This window comes from Calidris pugnax, unplaced genomic scaffold (assembly GCF_001431845.1).
Source record: "Calidris pugnax isolate Ruff unplaced genomic scaffold, ASM143184v1 scaffold44, whole genome shotgun sequence".
NCBI lineage: Eukaryota > Metazoa > Chordata > Aves > Charadriiformes > Scolopacidae > Calidris > Calidris pugnax.
Genome location: NW_015094506.1, coordinates 29,586,292 through 29,609,418, shown reverse-complemented (window position 1 = coordinate 29,609,418; position 23,127 = coordinate 29,586,292). Strand labels below are relative to the sequence as shown.

At 35.3% G+C, this 23,127-nt stretch overlaps 1 protein-coding gene across 3 annotated transcripts in view; it reads left to right on the top strand.

Annotated features, from left to right (window-relative positions):
- Positions 1-23,127, top strand: part of IMMP2L (inner mitochondrial membrane peptidase subunit 2) — a 473,407-nt gene that overhangs the window by 280,556 nt on the left and 169,724 nt on the right. The gene's annotated exons all lie outside the window — the stretch shown is intronic.

The following is a 23,127-nucleotide window of genomic DNA, read 5'->3' as shown; positions in this document are numbered from 1 at the left end:
CATGATTGAGCATAATAATGTACGGTATGAAAAACATGTAAGTTGAGAGTTATGCATTGATTGGTTTTAATTATGTCAACCTTTTCCACTGCCCTATGAAAACTCTTGAAATGCAATAAGCGCTTCCTTTATTTTGAGCCCTGGAAATAACTTATTTTTACTAAAGATACTTCAAACTAGTTTGGGCAAATTCATTAAGAAGTCAACTCCGTCTGAGTAGTGTTTTCCAAAACTGAAAATAAAGTTTGCTTCATTTTGAGCAAACCTATTTGCAATATTCCTGGTTGTATAATTGCATTTTTACCTTTGGCCAATATTTAGTGGTTTTTTTGTATTCATTTATACCTTTGCAAAACCCCGAAAGAGCAAGACCTATAACAAGTTTGTGGATCAAAATATTTATGAATACCTCCTTTTTTAAATTTTCATCCTTTTAAAAAATATATATCCTGAGAAATATGTAGTGATCAGGGTATGGTGAAGAAGATGGAATTTCTCCTCCATCATTATTATGTTAGCAGCACAAGCAGAATAATTTAATTCTGATCAACAGGAAGGTAAGCATTTAAGTAGAATGTGGAATTTCCATGTAACTATCTAAACAAATGTTACTTTTTGTGTTATAAATCAGTATATTATAACTTCTGGCCCACCTCTGACAGAGATTCAAATAGGCACCCAGGCTAGCTCCTTACCCTGCAGGTGGCGTGGAAAAGACAGATGGCTGTATCCACGTGAGATGATACCTTTTCAATCACATAAGAAGTTAGAATAGAAGCACTAGACAAGATCTTAGATACTGGAATAAAATGCAATTTCTATGTAAATAAATAGACTGAAGACTCAGTAACATGCGAAGCCAAATCATTTGAACCCAAATGAGATGTGACCAGCTCCATTTCTTTAATTAACAGAGAAATTAACAAAAATCTATTTAAACTGTAATAATCTCTAAATGACAGTTATACTTTGCAAATGTTAAATTAAAAAAAAAAAAGTTATAAATAGATATATTTTACTATTTTTGGAATTTCCTTATGAATGCTACAGCCTAAATAGTACTGCTAGAATCATTTAGTAAACTCTGTGATTTCCACCTCTGAGCGGCCTCTGATTTGACAGTTCTATCATATAAAATGTGTAGTGTTAAATGATAAGCCTATATCAGAATGCTGCTATTGTGAAATGATGTGTTTACTTATTGTGGTGATCAGTTCAGGTAATAAAATACATTTTAATAACTAATATTGGGGGATGGTATTAATGATAAAAGTCACTAAAGAATCACAAATGGAAGAAAAAATAATAAATGAGGAAAGGAAGACGAAGAGAGTCACAATATTTCTTCCTTTACAAAACTATAATAATGATAAATGCTGAGTTTCAAGCCAAGTAGGTTTTTATTGTCAGAAATGCTTATGACAGAACATGTTCGGACAACATTTTGTTCCCTTGAACATCGCCATATTACAAGGATGGGCTGTCTGATATTCTAATTAAAATGTTAGTGTTTTGAAATGACAAATCTAATTATTTTTGGAAAATTTTCAATATGTATCAAGTTTCTGCTTGCAAGCATTTACTGATGTAGCACTTACTAATGTCCCATCCACAGTAACGGCTTGCAAGAAGGGCAGAAAAGTTCAAAACTGTGGGATTTAATCTGTTTATTAACCAGATTCTGCAAGAGCCATAGAATTCTAGCTTTGTTAATTTTGACAGGTTTGTTTTATCCTTATCACCTTTGTAACCCACATAATACCTTCTTTTGGCAACGATCTGAATTCACTGTCATGCTAATTGTTTTTCATGTTTTGCTAATCTTTTTAGATAGCTCACAGCACTTACATAGCTAGTATTTAGGACATAAGCTTTTCCTTTCTTTTACAAGAAAAGGAGGTGCTGAGAAAAGGAATGGGAAGAATATTACCTAGATGTAATTGCTTGATAAAATTAATTTAAATTGTGTGGGAGTTAATCCTTGAGTCATCACTGGATTATTTTGATGAAGATGTTGGCGCTGTGCATAGATACCGCCATTTTGTTTTTTCACTTATTTTGACTATATTAAATACAAGCCTTTGGAAACTTATCCAGACATATTATCCAGTCTGTGGTGAAAGATTTAGATATTTTTTTTCTTTATTTATTACCTTTACATCTTTCATCCAAAATCACCAGTATGATCAGTTAGAGAGACCTACATTAAATTCATTATCAGAAATTAGATGTATAAACTGAAGAAGTCACATATTTTCCTCAATCCTTCAGTAATATAAGCTGTTATTAAAATAATAAAAATTAAAGAAAAAAAAAAAGCCAACACAATCAACACCCCACAAAAAAGCTGTAACCAATAAAGGAATATATCTGAAGAGTTTTTCTGTGCTACGGATAATCTCTTAAAGTTGGTGAAATGTACGCTGTTTCTTAGTTCTATTATTTATAGCAGGCCTAAAATGTCTTTCTCCAGAATAGTGCTGCATATAAAAGTAATCAGATTTCTTTCAAGATAAAAACTGTTTCCAAACCCTTTGTTTTTAAAAAACTTGGTCACAGTGTCTCCTTTATTGGGTTGTATTGTCTAAGAGATAGTTTTAGGCCTAGATCTGAAGAAGCCTCACATCAGAATGTTGCAAGAATCAAATGTCTTACCAGCAGGGATAGTAGTAGTCCATCCCACCCATTCCTCCAATTTTTTCTGAAGTAAATAGTATATTTGACATCATTGCTATATTCAGAGGTCTATCACATTGTCTCTGCAATGTAACCACTCTCATCCAAAGGACTAATATGAAATATCTTGTACTCTACTGCCTGAATGTCACTAATATTTGTCCTTTTTGAGAAAAAAAAAAAAAAGATTTAGCAAGTTCAGATATGAAGACGTTTTAACAGTTTGAATTTAGAACAGAGTAAGCTAACAGAGCTTACTGTTGTTTTCTTCAGACGCTATTACATAGATTATACATATAATTGACAAAGTATTTACTAAAAATGTTTTTTGTTTTCCTTGAGGGTTTTATGAGATGCTGTTACTTCCTCCTCACTTTCTTTTTTCTAGTCTCAGTGTTTCCAGCTATTTTTTTGATTGCCTTTAAAATTAATTCACTCACAGCTATTAGTGGGTGTGGCCTGCAAAGTATCATTCAGTAGTCATTTGGTTTACTTAGAATGTTTATGTATATATTAATTACCAATAGTGCAGAGATTATTTCCTGTAAATGGAAAATAACCAGTCATTTGTGGATAACAACAAGGTTAGGTTAAAGCTCAAGTAGCGACAAGTTGCTTATAATCATCTTTCATTTTATATTTCCTTTCTGATCCAATGAATATTCACCAAGGGAATGATAATTTTAACTAAGTGATTTGTAGCTGGATGTTAGCCAAATTAGTTTAACTCCAGGGACTGAATGCAAGTGACATGCAAGGACAACATTAATATATTCACTATGAAGTTGGCAATCTGAATAAATATAATAAGTAGTAGTATGCCTGCATGTATGCCTTAATCATAAGTATCTTGATATTGGCTAAGAATTTTGATGCTTTTGGATGAACTCTTCATATGAACAAATGCTTGAATGATCTTATTAAAGCTGCCTAATGAATCTGCTGTATACTATGAAATTATTGCCAAGACATTTAGAAATGCAATTAACTGAAAGTGTAATGACAGAAGTTATTTTCACAGAAAAAGAATATATTTGCTTTATTCAAATTTCCTTCTTAAAGGCCTTGGTGGTGGCTGGTTGTCTTAAAGACCCTTTACTGTGATGTATTGTTGAGATAGGAATAAAACATCTGTGTCATACTTAAAATAATAGTGAAAGAATAATTCCCCTGCTTATTGCCAACTAGCAAGTCTGTGGTTTCAAGTGCTTTAACATATTGCTGTATTCCCATTCTGTTGCCAGAATTAATCAAGTGTCGTTTTCTTTTCTGTGCATTGTTCAGGTAGATCACTGGGAGGTCTAAAACTCTCTTCTTTGGAAAAGGCAGCAATTAAAAATATCTTTATTTTCTTTCAAAGAAGTCTGCTTCAGGACTCATGATTTTTTGTCAAAGTTTGTCTTGAAAATTGTCTTTCAGTTTCTGAATGCAATGGTAAACATCCTGAAAAAAAAAAAAGATTATACACCATACTTAAGGAGTTTGCTGGTTAAACTTTAAATCTCAAACTGCGTTTGAAGAAAAAGTTATAGGTTATAGTTAATAGGTATTTACAGGTCTCCTTGTTCTAGTTGTAAGGATTTCAAATAAGAATTACAGGCTGGTCTTGGCTTAGCTTCACCAGGGGAAAGTTTTCTACCATTTATTTCTATGGGAGCTGAACCAAGTACTTTAATTTATTTTGTATTAGCTTGATATATCCTAGAAAAGAATACCATAGAAATAGTTTGATATTCCAAATACCAAACAGTGAATACCAAAGAATGGTTTGATTTTTTTCTAGGAGGAGGCAAATTAACCTTGCTTTTAGCATTAACATTAGAAACCTGCTTATTCAGACTTGAAGAGCCAAAGTTCATATGGGTAATGGGCCTGTGTAATTTCATGTTGTTTGACTTTTTTTTCTTAAAGAGCAGCTAATTTCTCAGGAATAGAGGCATCATTCCCATTGTCAGTCTTATCTGATCTTTTTATAATTAACAAAACAAAAGACTTGTTCATTTTTCTTTGTATCTTTGCTAATTAGGTTTTTCTGTGCATTCCAGTTCTTTCCTATGCTGTTGAAAATCTTTTCAAGTTGCAAATGCAATTTCAAATATTTTCACTATTACAAAATACTTTTTTTTGCATCTGTCAGTTTTTAGCGTGTCCTTTTGTTTCACATTGTAGAATCCCACTGTACCTCAAATTTAGAAACAAGCTGATTTGAACGCAAGTTATCATAAGTAGCATCTTTGGAAGAGGGAAAAGTATAGACAATTGCTGGTATGTGGAAACAAAGATATTTATCACAGTGAATCTAAGGAAACAAAAATTACATTGCAAAAGAAAATATTTTCATCAGAAGCCTTGTAATAAACCCCACTGAGAAAGGACAGACTTAAATGATTCAAGCAAGGTTAGGTAGTATGACTTCTTTTGAGAGATCAGTTCATCCTTCCCTTTAAAGACTTGGTTAGAATTCAGTATTTTCACATGCTCAATCTGCAGTGCAGATTCAATACAGTCAAGCTGTTATTATTTAACAAGAATTTTTTTTTAGAAATCACATGCCCATTTTCAGTTGCAATTAATTTTTGTGGAGCTCTTGCTAAAAATTGCTAAAAATCTTGATATTAAATGTTACCAAACAGCTTGGAGTCCTGAAGAAGATGACACAGGAAGTAGCAAGCAGAGGCTTCTGAAAGGGATCACATGTGAGTTTTTGTGGGAGATAGCATTCAGCAGATATTAGTGTCAGAAAATTCTGTGGGTAAATAAATAGATAGGTTTTGAATAGTATCTTTTGTCAGGAATAAAATAAGAACAAGTGAGAAACCTTCATCCACTCTTTTTATTTTAGAAGATATAAAATACTTGATCATATTCCATTTACATGATCTTTCACTTGATGAAAAGAAGATATAGCTCCTGCTAACATCTTCCCTACATTTTGCCCATCTGGTGGTATATGTGTTCTGATAGGAGGCCTATAGGGATTGCCTTTCACTTGGGGAGAAGGAGAACATACTGCATTTGAGCTCTTTCCTAGATCCAGAGGAGGAGAGGGTTGGTGTGGTGGTACTCTAGCTTTGTGCTTTGCTTTAGAGGTCACATGGGAAATTCCCAGAAAGACAGCTGTCAGGACAGAGTCAATTCTCCTTCCTTTTGTGCATGGGGAACACGGCTGGGCAGATAAATTATTCTTAAATATGGAGGTCATTCCTCAGCCCTAGATGTCAATGGGCCTATTTATGTGATTGTACCTTTTCTGGAAAAGAGCCAGAATTATTAGCACTTGCACAGTTGAATTCATAGTGAAAAGTGTACTTGGTCCATAATACTTAGGAAGTGACAAGTGAGCTTAGTGGTTAATTGCAGAGATCTCTGCGATTTCGATTTCAGTGAAACCTACTATTATTCTAACCCTCACTTTTACTAGATAATTTATTAGAAATTTTAATGATGTGATCACTTTGTTTCTGTAAGTATTTAAATGTAGCATGATATTCTCTGTTTTAGAAAAACTTGAAAACAGTAAATATCTTTATGTGATTTTTCAACTGTCAAAAAATCCAATATGCAGTTATGTGTGTAAACAATAGGTTTGTGCAGTAGGATATTGTATATACATTGTCTGTCAAATCTGTTTATTCCTACAGGATTTGACTTCAGCAAGTATTATTCAAAGTGAGAAAATCTATTTAGAACTGTCTCATTGCCTTGTGTAATCTGCTAAATCACCTGTGGCCACACTGGCAATTTATTGCTACAGTAAACAGTGTAAAAATATCCCCACTCCTACATTTAAGGGCAGACAGAATTCTCTGTCCAAGTTAGAGAAAGTAAGAGTTGCCCTTCCTCATGGAAAAAAAGTAAACTGGATTGAAACTGCTTTGGAAGTGTGAGAGTAAGACTCTAAAGATTTGCTTGTATTAATTACAGAGAAGAAAAAAAGTGCAAAAGCACTTCCCAACTGTGGCCTGCAATCAGAGTCCTTTTAAGGTTTAATGAAGCAGAGTACTTGAAAATAGCAGGAATGTAGCTGGGTGAGTGAGTGGGTTGGTGATCTGAGACAGAGTGTTGTTAAGCTCTACACAAATGATGATGAACACAGAAGCATTGATGCAGGAGGCTATCAGGACCCATTCCTTCCCCTGCTGTTACCATAATTACCATACCTCATGATGGCCAAATAGGAAACTACATTTGGTAGATAACAGGCTCTGTTTTTCAGTAAAGTTGTTCACTTTTAACTTTGCTTACCAACTGGGCCAAATCAAACCTCAAAGTTGCTTAAAGTGATTTTAACAAGGACTGTGTCTGTCTGAGTGCAATCAGGAAGTTACAAGGAATTGAGTTATAGTAATTAAAAGAGTTCTTATCACTCTACAGAAGTTGCTTCTCTCAGTGGTAAGGCTCAAAACTAAACAAAAAATCCCCACCAACATTTTTGTGTCTAGTTTTGTGCTTGCTGTTAATTATTGACTTCCAACCTTAGTTGGTAGATTCTCCTGAATTTTGGTGTCTTCTTAAACCCCAGTTGTAATTGTCTGGCTATGCCAGCCTTGCCAGTTTCTGCAAGCTAAAATTATTTCTGCCTTTCAGTCCTTCCATCCCTTCCACCCCACAGTTTTGTAAAGCTTAGTGTCCTGCCACCAATGGGCTGGATTATACAGCTTTTAGCACGTGGTTAATCATTGTCCAGCCTGTGTGGTTAGTCATTGTCCAGCACAGGTGTCAAAACCTGTGAAGCTTCCTCTATCCTGCTCAAAATTGCTATTTCATTTCCTGCCTGAGCTGGTCATCTGGTTTTTGGAGTAATCCTACCAGCTGGCAGATGCAATTATTTTATTCAGCACCCAGAAGCTTTCATTTATTTGCCATCCTCAAGGGATACCTGTTTCTGCTGCACAGAGAAGAATCAAGAACGTGCATGGAAATGAACCAGAGCTTTGTTAAACTGGTTTAAACACATCTACATTTGGGAATTTGCATTTGTTTAATTAAAGTAATTAAAAATTTATTTTAGTTCTGTTGAAGCCACTTTGTCAATGCTAATTAGGTCCTTGTGGTGCCTTAGTGCTATATGAATTAAGACAAAGGCATTCTGGCTTAGTGGGTGGCCTGACTGCTTAGAGTCACAGCTGGAAACCCTCAGGGAATAACAGGAGCTGGCAAGCTAAGGGGCACAGGGAGCCAGGGACCACCAGATGGCAGAGTAGTCCCTCACCCCCTGGGGGACAGGTCCCGAAGCCTCTGGAAAAAAATATACTGTGTCATAAACAGTTCTTTTAAATGAACATGTGAGGCCTTGCTCTGTCCCATCAAATGAGTGTATGCATTTCTTGTATGAGAGTATGTTGAGCTGCTACATGGAGGAGCTGTGGACTTCCTTGAGGGTAGAGAGGCCTTGTAGAGAGATCTGGATAGACCAGAGAGCTGAGTAATCACCAAACATGAAATTTAACAAGAGTAGGTGCCAGAATCTCCACCTGGGACAGGATAATCCTGGTTATGCATACAAACCTGGGAGATGAGAGGCTGTAGGGTAGCCCCTGGAAAGAGATCTGAGGGTTTGGGTTGATGGCAAGTTGAATATGAGGCAACAGTGTGCCCTGACAGCCAAAAGGGCCAACTGTGTCCTGAGGCAGATCAAGCACAGCATTGCTAGCTGGTCAAGGGAAGTGATTGTCCCACCCGATGCTACAGTGGTGAGGCCCCACCTCAAGTACTGTGTGCAGGATATCAAGCTATTAGGGTGTGTCCAAAGGAGGGTGACCAAGATGGTGAAAATTTTTGAGGCCAAGACTTATGAGGAGTGGCTGATGTCACTTGATTTGTTCAGCCTGGAAAAGAGAGGGTTGAGGAGTGACCTCATCCCAGTCTACAACTTCCTTAAGGTGGGCAGCAGAGGGCACCAAGCCTGTCAAACAGAGTTCAAGTAGTTTCTGAATGACATGCCTTGTCCGACACCCGATGCTACAGTGGTGAGGCCCCACCTCAAGTACTGTGTGCAGGATATCAAGCTATTAGGGTGTGTCCAAAGGAGGGTGACCAAGATGGTGAAAATTTTTGAGGCCAAGACTTATGAGGAGTGGCTGATGTCACTTGATTTGTTCAGCCTGGAAAAGAGAGGGTTGAGGAGTGACCTCATCCCAGTCTACAACTTCCTTAAGGTGGGCAGCAGAGGGCACCAAGCCTGTCAAACAGAGTTCAAGTAGTTTCTGAATGACATGCCTTGTCCGATGGTTTAGTTTTAGGTAGTCCTGCAAAGAGCAGGGAGTTGGACTCAATGATCCTTATGGGTCCCTTCCAACTTGAGATATTCTATGATATTATGAAAAGCAGTGTGGGACCAGGCCAGGGACATCATTGGAGCAGCTAAGAGTCTCCAGGGGTAAGCCAAGTTCAAGGTCAAGCCAGGGAGTTAAATTGTGGGTCATGACTAGCAACATCCCATAAGAAAGAAAATAATGTATTTACCTGTAAAGCATTCCAAAAAGGTCCCATAGCATTTCCTGAGAGCAAAGGAGATGATATCTCTGGCTAATCGGAGAGCTAATAATTATCTCTTCCTTGTCTTTGCTGTTAAATGTGCACATTCACAGATCATATCAATTCACAAATGCAAGATTGAGCGATATGAGCACCTTCAGCTCATGTATAGCTCACTGATAAGGGTCCTTCATATATCCGTTGACAAGCTCAATTTTTTTTCTGTATACTTAATGACTTTTTTACTCACTTTGAACTAAGTAGAAAAGAAGCTTTTAACCAAGGAAATAATGAGGCCCTCAGGTGTTTCAGGTTGGGCTACATTGCCACACATGATAGAAAACATTAAATACATCGTATGCACTAGTGTTTATATAGCTAATTTTCTTTCCAAAATTTATTACGCTTTTTAGGGCTTGTTGTATTGAAATGGAGAAGGTCTTTCTAATTTCATTCTTACATTTTCTGCTCCACTACATGAATGATGAAATTGTGATTCAGCAGTTGTGGAGAAGACTGCATCTGTCTCATTAAGATACTTACAGTCTAAAATTTTTCTGGAAGGTACGTGATGTCTCAGTGAGCTGCTGCCAGCAATCTAAAACTCATTTATTCACGAATGAGCTTGGCAGTAAAAATTCTAGTTTATACGAGTTTTTATTCTCTCTTTCCTAGACCCCAAACCTCCAAAACCAATCTCTTGATGTCATTAATATTTTAAGAAAAGAAAAAAAAAAATTGTGTTCATAATATGATTATGAATTGTTACTGTAGCTTACAAAATTGTTCTTAAGTGAACACTGTTGCAAGTACTGTTAAATGTAACCCAGCTACTTGCTACTTATTTTTATTTAGCATTTTGTTGAGGTAATCTGGGATTTTCCATAAACCGTGAAATACTTTTTACATTTATGAGTGTAGTCACAACTCGATTTACTTTTGCAAAGACCATCTTGTCAAAGTTGAGTATATATTTAAAAGAAGAAATGTGATCTGAGATCTGCCAACCAAGGTTGTTGTAGAAATTTATTTACTCAGCTACCTGTCAGCTGGTTGGACCAGCACTGAGCTGTTAGGGGTCTGAAAACTTTTTCTGTGCATTTTTTTCCTTATGACTGTTCAAATGAATTCATAGTTCTTGGTTTATGCTTTTTTGCTTTATAAGCTTTGTTGTTTATATTTGGGTCATGTGCTGCTAAACAGGCTTCCTGCTAGTCTATCTGACCTTTTTAAAACTTTCTACTTGGATTCCTATCTTACAAATTTGAACAATTTAACGATTTCAATGCACCCAAACAAGAAAGTCTATAAATCTGTTAATAATATCCTAATTTCACACTCTCACTAACACAAACAACAGTTACACCACTTCTTTAGGTTACTTTTTTTTTTTTTAACACATTTTTTTTTCTTTTTTTGATGTCAGGTTTTCCTCTGACTAAAACAACCACTTCTTGCAGTTCACCCAAGGTTTAGGTCAGCAAATGTAAGCTAGTGGAGCTGAAGAATGGAGAAAGTTTAAAATATGGAGAATGACTAGTGGAGATGATATGAGTTGAGTGCAAGGTTTTTTAGCCCTGTTTAATTTTTTTTCAAACAGACAGTATTAAATTATTCAGAAAGTAGTCATGGTGACGGCAGTATGTAAGTGTATAAAAGAAAAAAGATCTTGCATCTGTCTTTGGATTGGCTAATGCCTCTAAGGATATAAAATGAATTTAAGTGTTTATCATCCACATCTTGGGAGAGGGAAGCTCCTCCACATTTATACCTATGCTTTTTCATATGTGAATATGGTCACTGGAAGGTTTTCCATTTGGCTCTATTCTGTACATCAAACTTGGTCTTGAGGAAAAATTTAAAGGGTGTTGGACAACTTCAAATGTAAAAATAATATTCACACTTTAAGGATAATTGTGATTAACCAATGAAAAAACCCAAAAAAACCCAAAAAAAGCAACAAACCCAACAGAAAGGGACCATTTATTAGAATCTTCAAATGAGGGTAGGATGCCAAGTTGTTTTAATCAAGCACGAGTTATTAGGCTCAATATCAAGTTGTGAAGTGTTGAGTGAAATGTTAGGGGTCTGAAAACTTTATTTATGCATTTTCTGTCTTGTGACTGTTCAAATGAATTCATAGTTCTTGGTTTCTGATTTTTTATGTTATAAGCTTTATTGTTTATTTGGGTCATGTGCTGTTAAACAGGCTTTTGTGTGGCAGAGTGAAATGTTGTGACCTCAGGCCACATCTCAGGCCAATGCGTGCACTACCAAACTAGTTGTTTCATGGCAGCTGCCCATGTTTTCTTTTTTAGCTCCTGACAGAGCGAAAATAATTTGATCCTTCTTTTACTGGAATTGAGATTATCTTTGTCTTATATTTGGTGCTGACTAGTAGCAATTATGAGGATAATGACCAAACAGCTAAAAAATCTTGCAGTTTTGTAGAGCTGTAAGGAGAAACTTCCAGTGATGATGGCATTGTTAACATGTATATACAAACCCTGGCACGTGTAAATCAGACTCAAGATTATTTCCCTCCCTCATTGACTGTACAGTATATCAAACAAATAAACGAAGAATGAAGTCTGGTGAATAAGCACTGAATTCACCCAGTTGTGCCAATACAATAGCATATGTATTTTCATAAAGTGGAAGTTTAGCCACTAAAAACTTGCTTGCGTTACAGAAGTTCAGTCCAGACTGTCAAGTTTCTCCAAGATGCCTAACATTGAGGGTACTTTAGATTCTTGCTTTCAGAATCAGGACAGGTATGCAGGCTGTATTTTTTTTCATAGTAAAGACCACATGAAGAAAATCCTTCCTTGAAATGAACCAGACTTATCTTTATAAAACATAGAAACTGAAAAAGAGCACAGATTAGCCACAGTGTCCTCCAAGGTTTCTCAACTAGCAGTGATTTTGTTGCAGTCACAGTTAATGTGTAAACTAATTATCAATGGGTTAAAGAGGTTCATATAAAATGTTGTGTAATGCACATTCCACTCTCAATTGAAGACAGCATTTAATGATATTGGGGAGATATTTCAACTATTCCCTTTATGTATATTTCCCCATACTTTCTCTATGAAATCGAAGTATAAAAAAGAAATTTCAAAAAAAATTGTATTATTTCAGATAGTGGATGCGTTGTCAGGAACTAATATGGAAAAAAGCCATTCTTTATTTTTTAGTGGCTGGAAATTTTTCAGTATTAGAAGCGTGAAAACCTGGAAACAAGAAATGCAAGATATGGTGTGGAGAAACATCTGTGAGTGTACCAGCTGTGCAGCCCTTGACCAGCAGTGCAGACCTTCCTCACCCCTGTGAATGAACTGGGATGCCTCTTGCAGGGGTTAGGGGGCAGAGCTACTTCTATTCACTGCATTCAGAGAGTTAATACTGCCTAATCCTATCAAAGACAAGCTTGTGAAAATCTAAAGGAAGAACAGCTTTTGTTTTTTCCTCTTTGGAGCAGATAAATGGGCAGGAATTTGAGGGATTCCCAGCTTGTTCCTATGTGACACATTTATATCACAAACATCCTTGCCTGCTGAGCACCCCTTGCCTGTTGCTAGTTGTTTTGCTGCTGGTGACTCATCTTGCCAACTTGAACTGATCACAACTTAAAGCAAGGAAATAACTTCTGTTCCAAATGTGACAACGTTTTTTTTTGTTTTTTTGTTTTTTTGTTTTTTTTAAATAACATTTTGATTATGTTCCAATTATCTATTTGTAAAGACTAGTCCCATTGCATGCTGTCTGCACTGCAGACTTGAATAGCAGAGATGAGTGCACTGGTAGCTTTTCATCAAACACTATAAATCACAAATGTTAGTAGTATTGTCAATTAGTGCTTTGAATGTACAGAGAGTTAAAGAAGTGCTAAGTCTTAGTATATATATTTCTTGCTTAAAAATAAACAGCCTAATCTTGAAGTTTCTGAATTATACAATCCTTTAACCAAAACTCATAGACATCTTTTTATAATCTTGTACGTTTTCTTTCATAGGAGTAAGGTTATGCTTGCCCCATCAGGGGTCCAACAACCCTATTACTATACCACTTACTAAACAGCTTTGAGTTTTAAGGAACTGTGTTAGTAACCATTTCTGTAGTAATGCATCATTTGGAGTGTATATGCAAAAGCTATCTTTAGATTTTCAGCTAGGAGTATACGGTCAGTATCTCAAAACACTACGCTGCAGCTTAAATATATTCCAGTATATATTTTATGATGTGTGTCTGCAGCAAATAGCTATGAGGAGTGCATACTAGAATATTACTAAGAGAATCAAAATGAAAAGGTTGGATTGTTCTAAATGATTAAATTTGTCATGCAGTAGGCACCAGTGTTGCAAAGATCTGCATGATTTCTCACAATTTTTGCTCTTGCTATTCAGCTCTTCATAACCCTAGTAATTTGCAGTGTTGTTCTTGCTTTCTGAAGGTAAGGGCATGAAAGTGCTTCTCTCAAACCCAGCTGCATTAAAGTTTGTGTTTCATACCTAGTTGGATATGCATTTCTGATGAAATAAAAAAGGCTTAAGTTTAGAGTGGCAAAGACAGTAATGCCAAATTTGAATTAGCTGAGTTAATCTTTCACATAGAATTCTAATTGATACTCTGTGTAACAAGGTCCAATACATATAGTGAGCATCAACACATTTCAGAATTTGCCAGTACTGTCCAAAATATACAGAATAATATATGAACCACATATTTAAAAGATTCAATGTTAGAGCCTGTAGAGTTTCTTACAAGTTTTGTTAATCCCACACCATATCTTGCATTTCTTGTTTCCAGGTTTTCACGCTTCTAATACTGAAAAATTTCCAGCCACTAAAAAATAAAGAATGGCTTTTTTCCTTATTAGTTCCTGACACAAGCTTGTGTCATCAGTCTTTCTGGGTTGCATTTTCTTTTTGCTATCCTCTTGACTGTTTTCTGAGAGAGGAATTTCTTCCTTGTTTCTAGAAAATTTTCAGGAAAAAAATTTTTAAAATAAAGCAATGGATCAATGGGTATAATGACAGAAGACTGGCACAAACATTTTGAGATATAATAAAACTAGAATTCACCTTGTTCTAACATGGATTCACCCTGAAACAAATAATAAAGATACAAAATTATAAATAACTTGTTTGAACTTTAGCCTCATGGACAGAGGGATGGGAGCGAGGAGTGCATCCTCAGAATGTGTAAAAAGTGTCTCTGAAGTTTAAGTCATCCTTTTCCCCTCCCTTCTTGCCTCTTCTGCCAGTGTCTCCCTTTTCTAGCCATGTTCTGAGCACCATATCATTTACTTGGAGAAAAAGGTGACAGGGACCTTCTTCAGGAAACTGTCACACAGGATTGGGTTTGACAAGCTGGATGGGACTAGGGCTGGTTTTGCTGCTGCCTGAGACTGAAGAATTCATTTTGGGTAATAACCAGAGCGGACTGTAGCGTGGGAAGAGCTGGAAAGCGAGCATGCAGACCAAACCCTGAGGCTGTGTATATACCTGGGGAAGAGAGGGAGAGCAGATTGGCCTTCACAGAGAAGGGGAACACTATCTAGAAAGCTCGTAAACGGCTTTATGTGAAGGGAAAAGTATATTAAGTATAGCTATTTTACTCATTCATGCTGTTCATTGTTGGTGTCACTTCTAGTTTTTCCTTTTTAATTTTTTAAATAAATGTATTTGTCATCATACAAGTGAGGAAGTGTCTTGCAGCTCAGAATCCTAAAAATCTCATGGCAAAAACCAACATGGAACACTGTTTTATTCTTGACAAACTCCTGAAAGTTCTTTCATGCCTGCCTAAGTGATCAAAGTCTCTTAGAGCAATATCCTCAGTTACTGTGCAGGGTCCCTTCTGCTGTCTGCAAAAGCACACAAGTAGAGGATAATGCAATTAGTATCAAATGGAGCACAATGCTTGATGACCTGCTGACACAGAAGATCGGGTTTTGAGAAAGAATATCATGTGGAAAAATACTCCCTATTAAATTTCCCATTGCTGCTCTTTGCCAAATCCTCATAAGCAGGTCATAAATCCTATTATTACAAGGATTTCTGTCACAGGAGCCAATCTATGGTTAATTCAGCCTGATTTCCTCTGCAGTGTGGACACCTGCAGTTAATTGGGGGTATTTTTCCCCAAATGCTAAATCCTAAGTTAAAAGTTGTGAAGAAAAAAACCCCAACAGCTGAGGTTGGTTTCTTCTTATTGTGAGAGTTTTTAGCTGTGTCCCATTGTCATATTGCTGTTCTTCTTTTTATTGTAACTTCTGCAAATGACATTTCATAACAGTTTAAAATACATAGGTAACTTTCCCAGTTTTTGTTTTGCTGATGTTAGTTCTCAATTTTTTTCTGTACTCCATTATTACAAATACTGTTTTGAACTACATAAGTTGTCCTCAGCATCACTATATCTGAAATGTTATTTTATCATGTAACTGTGTAAAAGTTCCAGTGAATTTAATGTTATACAGTCTGAGAAAAATTTATTTCTGTGTGTCATAACTGAGAACATAGATATCTTTAGGGTTATATCCTATGGACAGTTTTTTTTAATAGCCATGAATTGAGATGCAAAATTGTTTCTTAGTTAAGCGTCTGTCTTTACCTTTTATTAGTTGGAAGATAATTGATTTTTATTTTCTATGTCTTAAATGTGGAAAAAGTATTTATATTGCATGTGGCACTATTTTATAAAAATAATTACAATTAATTCTGAAGAAGTTTGCCTCCGTAGAGATTTTTTAAAATTCTTAGTTGATTAGTTGGTTTGTTTTTCTGTGAATTTACATTGACATGTCTCTATTCTTAATTTTTTTTTACTAAAAGTGTATTACAACTATTTTAAAAGTATATATTATATTGTTATTGCTCTTCCCTTTTTCTCACCATTACTATTTTACTTACTTTCCAGTGTTATTTTTCAAAAAAAAATCTGTTACAGATACTTATAAAGTAGATGGAACAATATTTTTAAACAGTTTGTCTTTAATCATTCAATATTAAGATGGCTAGACTAAGCTGATGTCTAGATAGAAGTTTGCCTCCGTAGAGATTTTTTAAAATTCTTAGTTGATTAGTTGGTTTGTTTTTCTGTGAATTTACATTGACATGTCTCTATTCTTAATTTTTTTTTACTAAAAGTGTATTACAACTATTTTAAAAGTATATATTATATTGTTATTGCTCTTCCCTTTTTCTCACCATTACTATTTTACTTACTTTCCAGTGTTAGTTTTCAAAAAAAAATCTGTTACAGATACTTATAAAGTAGATGGAACAATATTTTTAAACAGTTTGTCTTTAATCATTCAATATTAAGATGGCTAGACTAAGCTGATGTCCTTTGTAGTCAAGGAGGAGAGAGATTCTCCTCCAAAAGGTGATTCATCCCACTTTAATTGTCTGTTACCTTCTGTGAACTGACTATAACAGACTTACCTTATCCAGAAGGTTTAGTTTCTTGGCTGTAGTAGAGGTTAAATTTGAAAAAGTATCAAGCTACTCAGAGATATCAAGAAAGAAATTTTATCAACATGTGTTTGAAGTAATATTTAGAAAATTTTAAAAAACAATGTGCTTATGGAGTTAAGACGATTCAAAGATTGACAAAAACTTTGTATTCTTCAGATTCACAATTTTTTTTCCTAAATATTATTTTATTCACATCTGAGATGCTAAACTTGGTCTACAGTAGAGACAAAGTGAGACCCTTTGAGTGAGACCCAAAGGCTTCTTTTGAGATATTTTGGTTCCTCTATCACTGATATTTTTAACATCTAAATATGCATCCAGCACTTTTTCAAGAATTGTGGTGGTGTTATATAATTGGAAAAGTTTTCTTTCCCATCAGAAAGGAATGGTAATGATTGAAGATTGTTTCACAATGTGTAGTGTGTAGTCACATTTAGCATCTTAGGACAGCAACGGATTATTTTATTTTGTGTGCTTAGATGAGTTGCCACTGAACACAGGTCTAATCCCAGAATCAAAGAAGGTATAGAAGGGGAACTTGCAGCATGTAAGATTCTTTAAAAATAAGCGTAGTTTTAAGAATCATACTAATACATTAAGTAGATTATTTCTATCTAGTATTCCATATGGCAACTTGAGAACGATTTTCAAGCATTTGACTACATTTTGCAGTTTTCTGTGCTTTCCCCTCTGTTGTTTGTTGCAACAGAAGTCAGTCCCATCTTATTTCCATTACAGAGTAGAATATTTGGGCAGCTATAGTAAAGATGAAATATGGTTTCCACACGACAGCATAATGGTTAATGAAACAGTGAATATATTACTATTGTTGACTTAAGCATACAAGCCCAGATACTCTCATTCCTAGATTGTGCAAACTTCCTATTTGGTAAATAAATATGTCTATGTATGCTTTCAAAGTCAAAGGTTAAGGTATAGAAGTGTTTCAACCCTTTTGGAAAAGGTGAAGATAAGGTGAAACGGCCAGTTAAAACAGCAAGTAATTAATTGAGTCTCTCTGTTAACAGGGAGAAGGTCAAGTGTACATAGCTATTGTGATTACACAGTCTGCATTACAAGCGGCTGAGTCGTTTAACCTCAAAGTGGTTAGATTGGAAAGCTGAGAGCCAATTTAATGAGATTTTACTTCAAAATAGTAACTGTGCTTGTGAGTTACTATAGTATTTTGAGATTTTTCAGTGATTTGTCATATAGTTTTGCAGTACCAATTAGTTTTACTACAGTGAAACGTTTTAATTAGAGTTTTCAATTTTCCTTTTTTTTTAAAAAAAAATCTTTTCCCTTATCTTACTGTAGCTAATTGGCTGAAATTTTAAAATAGTAACTTCTTATGGAGATGTATTTGATTTTTTTTCTTTCTTTCTTTTTCTTGACTTTGTCTTGTATGTAATTCTGAAATTCTTTTCAGATGTACAATTTTGATTGCTGGATCCAAAGTGTAGAAAGGCTTACTTAATTTTGTCACGTAGGGATCATACATCTGCTTTCCATTGAGGACAGTCCGTAGTGATCCACTGACAAAGATCCAAATTATTTGTTATAACCTTTCAACATCTATGAAAAATGCTGAAAATCTTCTGCTACTAATGACTTATTTAACAATGAGGCTGCAGCTGTGTAGGGAAACCTCAGTTGCTTTGAAAGAACGCAGATCTTTATTCTTCTTCCTCCAACTCCTACTTAGTGTAGGAGATCTCTGTGAAATGGTGTCTGGTTCCAGGAGGTACATTATGGAAGGGTAATTACCATAGAAGCTATTTTTTTTTTTTCTGAGTGCATTATCCTTGAAGAGATATGATCCTGCTTTGTTTGAAAACAGCAGTGAATCAGAATGTAGGGAGGAGCTAAGGAATGGGGGCCCGTGAGGAAGGGAGAGAAGGGACAGGCACAGAGATCCAAGAATAGCAGTCCTTGAGAAAACTGTTTACATGTTTTAATTATTCCATGGCAAAATGTAAGACTCCTTTACTGAAGCTTTAAGCAGGTGATATATTCAGATTGTTATTTTTGTTTAGAGATTACTCAGAATTTCCCATGAAGTTTAAGGGAAGCATTTTTTTACGTTATGTGCAAACAGCTTAAAATTTAATAAAAATGAAATACTACCTTTCCAGCAGTGCATGCTTGCAATCTGTAATTATTATAAAATGCTACTTTCAGTAAAAACAAAATAGTTTTTTGGCAGTGTGTGACTTATGCTTTTTTAACAGAGGTTTGACTAAGAAATGCTAAAGTAATGTGGAGTTAAATTGAGAATTACAGGATGTTATTAGAAATACAGTTTTCCTCAGTTTTAATTGTATCTTTGTTCATATTTTTCACTGAAGCTGCTGAGCAAATCAAGCATCACTAGAACTTATGCCTAACCAGTTGGTGCAACTGCTGTCTTGAAGTACTTATTTCAGAAATGATGGATGAAAAATTGTGAATGTTCAAAATGGTTCACTAAACTAGTATTTGTTAGGTCTGAGGCCTGCTCCCTCAAACTTAGCCCAGAGGGAATCCAGGAAGGACTGAAGAGTATTTTCTGTTGCTCTCATTATCTGCTAACACTGTCAAAATTACATACAATTTCTGCATAATATTTCTGGTTGAAAAAAGTTGCTAATCTATATCACTTCCTTTAAAGTTATAACACTATTTAAGAACAAAAGTGGGTCAAACATTGCTACTGACAGGCAAGCATTGGCTCAAACAGTTTTTGCAGTATGGAATACCGTTTGGAAAAAGCCTCTTTAGCAGTTGAAGGGGAAGAAAGACGAAGGAGAAAGTGAAAATGACTTCAAGATTTGCAATAAATTTCCAGTGTATAAAACAAAGGGAAAGGGCTTTGGAATATCTTATCTGAGCAAAAATTTCACATAGTTTATTTCTCATTCTATCAGTAGAAGCTAAAATATGGTTAAGGTTAATCAATTCAGAAATAGGTTTTGTCAGGCAAACCTGGTATGTTTTATCAATAAAATTATATAAAAATATAATTTTGATGAAGGCCATAATATAGTATATTTGGTTTCTTCAAGAATTCTTTTTGCTACCACATAATATCCTGATCTAGAAACTTGCCTTTTACGGAATTAATGTGGGACACATTAGACAGATTATGAACAGTTAAGTTCAACTCTGAAGATGTAGATATGGTTGGAGAGACATCTGTGAATGGTAATATTTCCAGCAGATTGCTTAGTGATCCAAAGCTGGGTACTGGTATTTCTCAATTGTCTTCATAATCGTTGGTTAAGTTTGCAAACAATATAGTGATCGGCCAATAAACAATAAGGGGGCCATGTCATTTACAGCATGACCTGAATCATGTGGGTACTGTCAAAAAACATGCTTTACGGAATGTGAAGTTCAAGTAGTAGTTAAAACTTTATTGATTAACTCTTTTAGCAAGCAGTTTACTCAGAGAATGGTTTAGATGTCACTTTTTGTATCTTTTTTTACATCAGCCCCTAGGATGAACTTTTTACCTAAATATACAAAATAAATAGAGTATTGGGAAATAGGAAACAGATTTTGCATTGAGCCAGCATAATAGTACCAGGTTACTCTACTTAATTTATTGTTAAGTATAATAATAATATAAGCTGAATAATAGTAGATTCTCATGTCTGTGTGCCAAGAAGGAAATGAAAATATTGGAGGAAGTTCGAAGTATGGTCACAAAAGTGAGCCTGGAATTGGAAAACTAACTGTATGCTGAGAAGTTTAAAGACTTCTAGCTGATGAGTCCAAGAGAAATTTAAAAACTGTTGTACCTAAATATTTCTGCATGAAGAAGAAATAAGATGTTGAGGGTTTTTCTGCCTTCGAGGAGAAAGCATGAAATTGATGTTGACTAAATCCAATTTTGAATGCAGATGCAATTTCCTAATAACAAGGGTAATTAAACTTTGGAGTAATTTCTCTGGATGTTAGACTCATTGTCACTTAGAATGTTTGAGACAAGATATCATAACCTTCTCTAGAAGTCCTATATAATAGAATTAGGTACTATCCAAAAGGATGGAAAAAAAAATAGGAATCTGTTGGCTACAGCAGTTAATTAAGGTGATCAGTAAGGTCTCTGGCATCACAGCCTGCATCCCAGATGAAATATATTGTTTTTTCAGTTATCAACATCATGATTCTTCATATATTTCAATAAGACTAAAGGCTGTGCATAGTTAGAAGTGAAAAATAATGGTGGTGTTGTAAGGCATCTCTGGTGACTAACTAGTCCTACCAACCACTCAAGACAGGGTCAATTCTGAAGTTGGATCAGGCTGCCCAGAGCCTTGTCCAGTTGAGTTCTGAGTGTGTCTCTTATTCCCAGCTTTTCTGGGCAACCTGCACCACTGCTTAACCTCAAGCAGTTTGGAAATATTTCTGGTATCCAGCTGGAATTCCCTTACTACATCTGATGCTATTTCCTTCCCTCCTGCTATGCACTGCTCTGAAAAGTCTGAATCCCTAATCACCAGTTAGACAGATGACAATAGCAATTAAACCCTTTGTTTCATCTCTTATCTGCACAAATCCAATTTCTTTAGCCACTGCTGTTAGATTACTCTGCTGTTACTATTATTTTGGTGGTTGATCACTTTTTCCGGTTGTCAGTATCTTTCTTGTACTGGTGAGTCCAAACTGAACACAGATATTGGACCTGGTTGCTTGGTACATTTAATGCAGAAATTCTACATAACCGAAATTTACAACAGGAATGGCAGCAAAAAAGAGTAAAATAAGTGTGGTCATTTTTTTCTTCCACTACGTATTGTGTGTTATTTTCCACAATATAAAAATTGTCTCAGAGCCCATGATGTGATTAGATAAATATTATGTTTATTATGAGATTCTTTATCTGCATAGAAAAGTATGGAATCTAGGTAAAAGTTATGGACTGGGAAAAAAGTGAAATGAATGGATTAAAAATGTTTTGCTTCAGAAAATATGTGTATATATTAAGTAAATTTGCATTTTTATACAATATTTAGAGTGGGATGTGTTGGATCTGTTTTATCATAGGTATAGTACTGGGAGGGAGGAAGGAATGGGTATCGCTACATAGTTCTTCCTGTACAGTGTTTGAGCATCAACTATTATGCTGGCAACAGGAAGCTCCTTCATCTAAGGCCAAGGGCACAAAAATTTTTGAAGATCAACATCTTTATCTAGTGTATGATGCAGCCATGTAAAACTCCCCATTTATCTCATTAAGCAAGGCCAGAAAAGAAGGAGAGATAGCTCCACTGCCTCTCTATTTCCTCTTCCTCCAAGCATATTTTAAAAGTAAAGCCACCAAAACTGTACTTTGAGGTTTCCAGGTCTGTAGGTATATTGATGCCATTTATTCTGCTCTCCATCTGCATTTTAGTTACTACTCTGGCTATTTTCTTGAGCTCCAAAAGGCTCGAGAAGGAGATAAATAAGTAATTTTTCATCCTGCAGCAATTCTGGAAGTTCCCACAAGTGTTAAACCGTAACTATGTTGGAGTTTTTGATCAGACAGAAATGACTTTTGGGAAACGAAGAGGTCGCTGATTGAATGGCTTTGGGTCACAGTGTTAGACTAAGATCTCGAAAGCTCCCCCTTATCTTGTTTTATGGAGTTAAATCCTTCTCAGTATCTAGCATTAACAACATAAATAAAAGCAGAAATAATGTTTGTGAAGAAGATTGCCTTCATTATTTCACTCCGTTCATGCTATAACAACACAGTGTTCATTGTTTCAATTGCTTCCATGCAGGTGACCAGCAAATCACATAAATCTCAATCTGAAGTAAACTGAGAATAGTCTGAAGGCAAACTTCCAGCTGCTGCCTAAACATCTTGCTTCTACCTCATAAAAAGTGAAGCCATGTGCTAGCAGCAATATACATATATATATATATGCAAACATATAAACAGTGAAAACTTCAGGCACTTTTCACTACAACTTATTAATATATACCTGTTATTTGTCCCATTCTAGGAAATGCTGTTAGTATCAAAATTGCAGTAATTTCCAAGAGTGAGAATAAAACCTATGCAAGTTGACTAGGGTAATGGATGGATAGCGTTAAGAGTATATAGATCATCAAATTACCTAATTCAAGCTATCTGAAACATATTTCCTGCTTATTTGTTATGAGTTCACAGTATAAGGTCTTATCTTCTTTTTCTAATGCATGCACCTAGAAAATCCGAGTGCTCATTGGAGGAAAAAGAAAATAAAAATTCTTATACATTGTAACATATATTTAGTTGGATTTTACTGGTATTCAGGTATAATTTCTTTTTTCTTTTCGTTTTAGCTATTGTGATAATATCTCTTGAAAAATATAATTGGTTTTGGTGAGTCTGCTCTGTGTCTGAGCATCAAACATTTTGTTTGACCGTTATCCAGGATTGGTAGGTTACTTTTTTTTATTTATTACGGAGACTGCATGCTCAGCAAGTAATCATATCACATAGCATTTCAGGATACATGTTAATATATCCTGT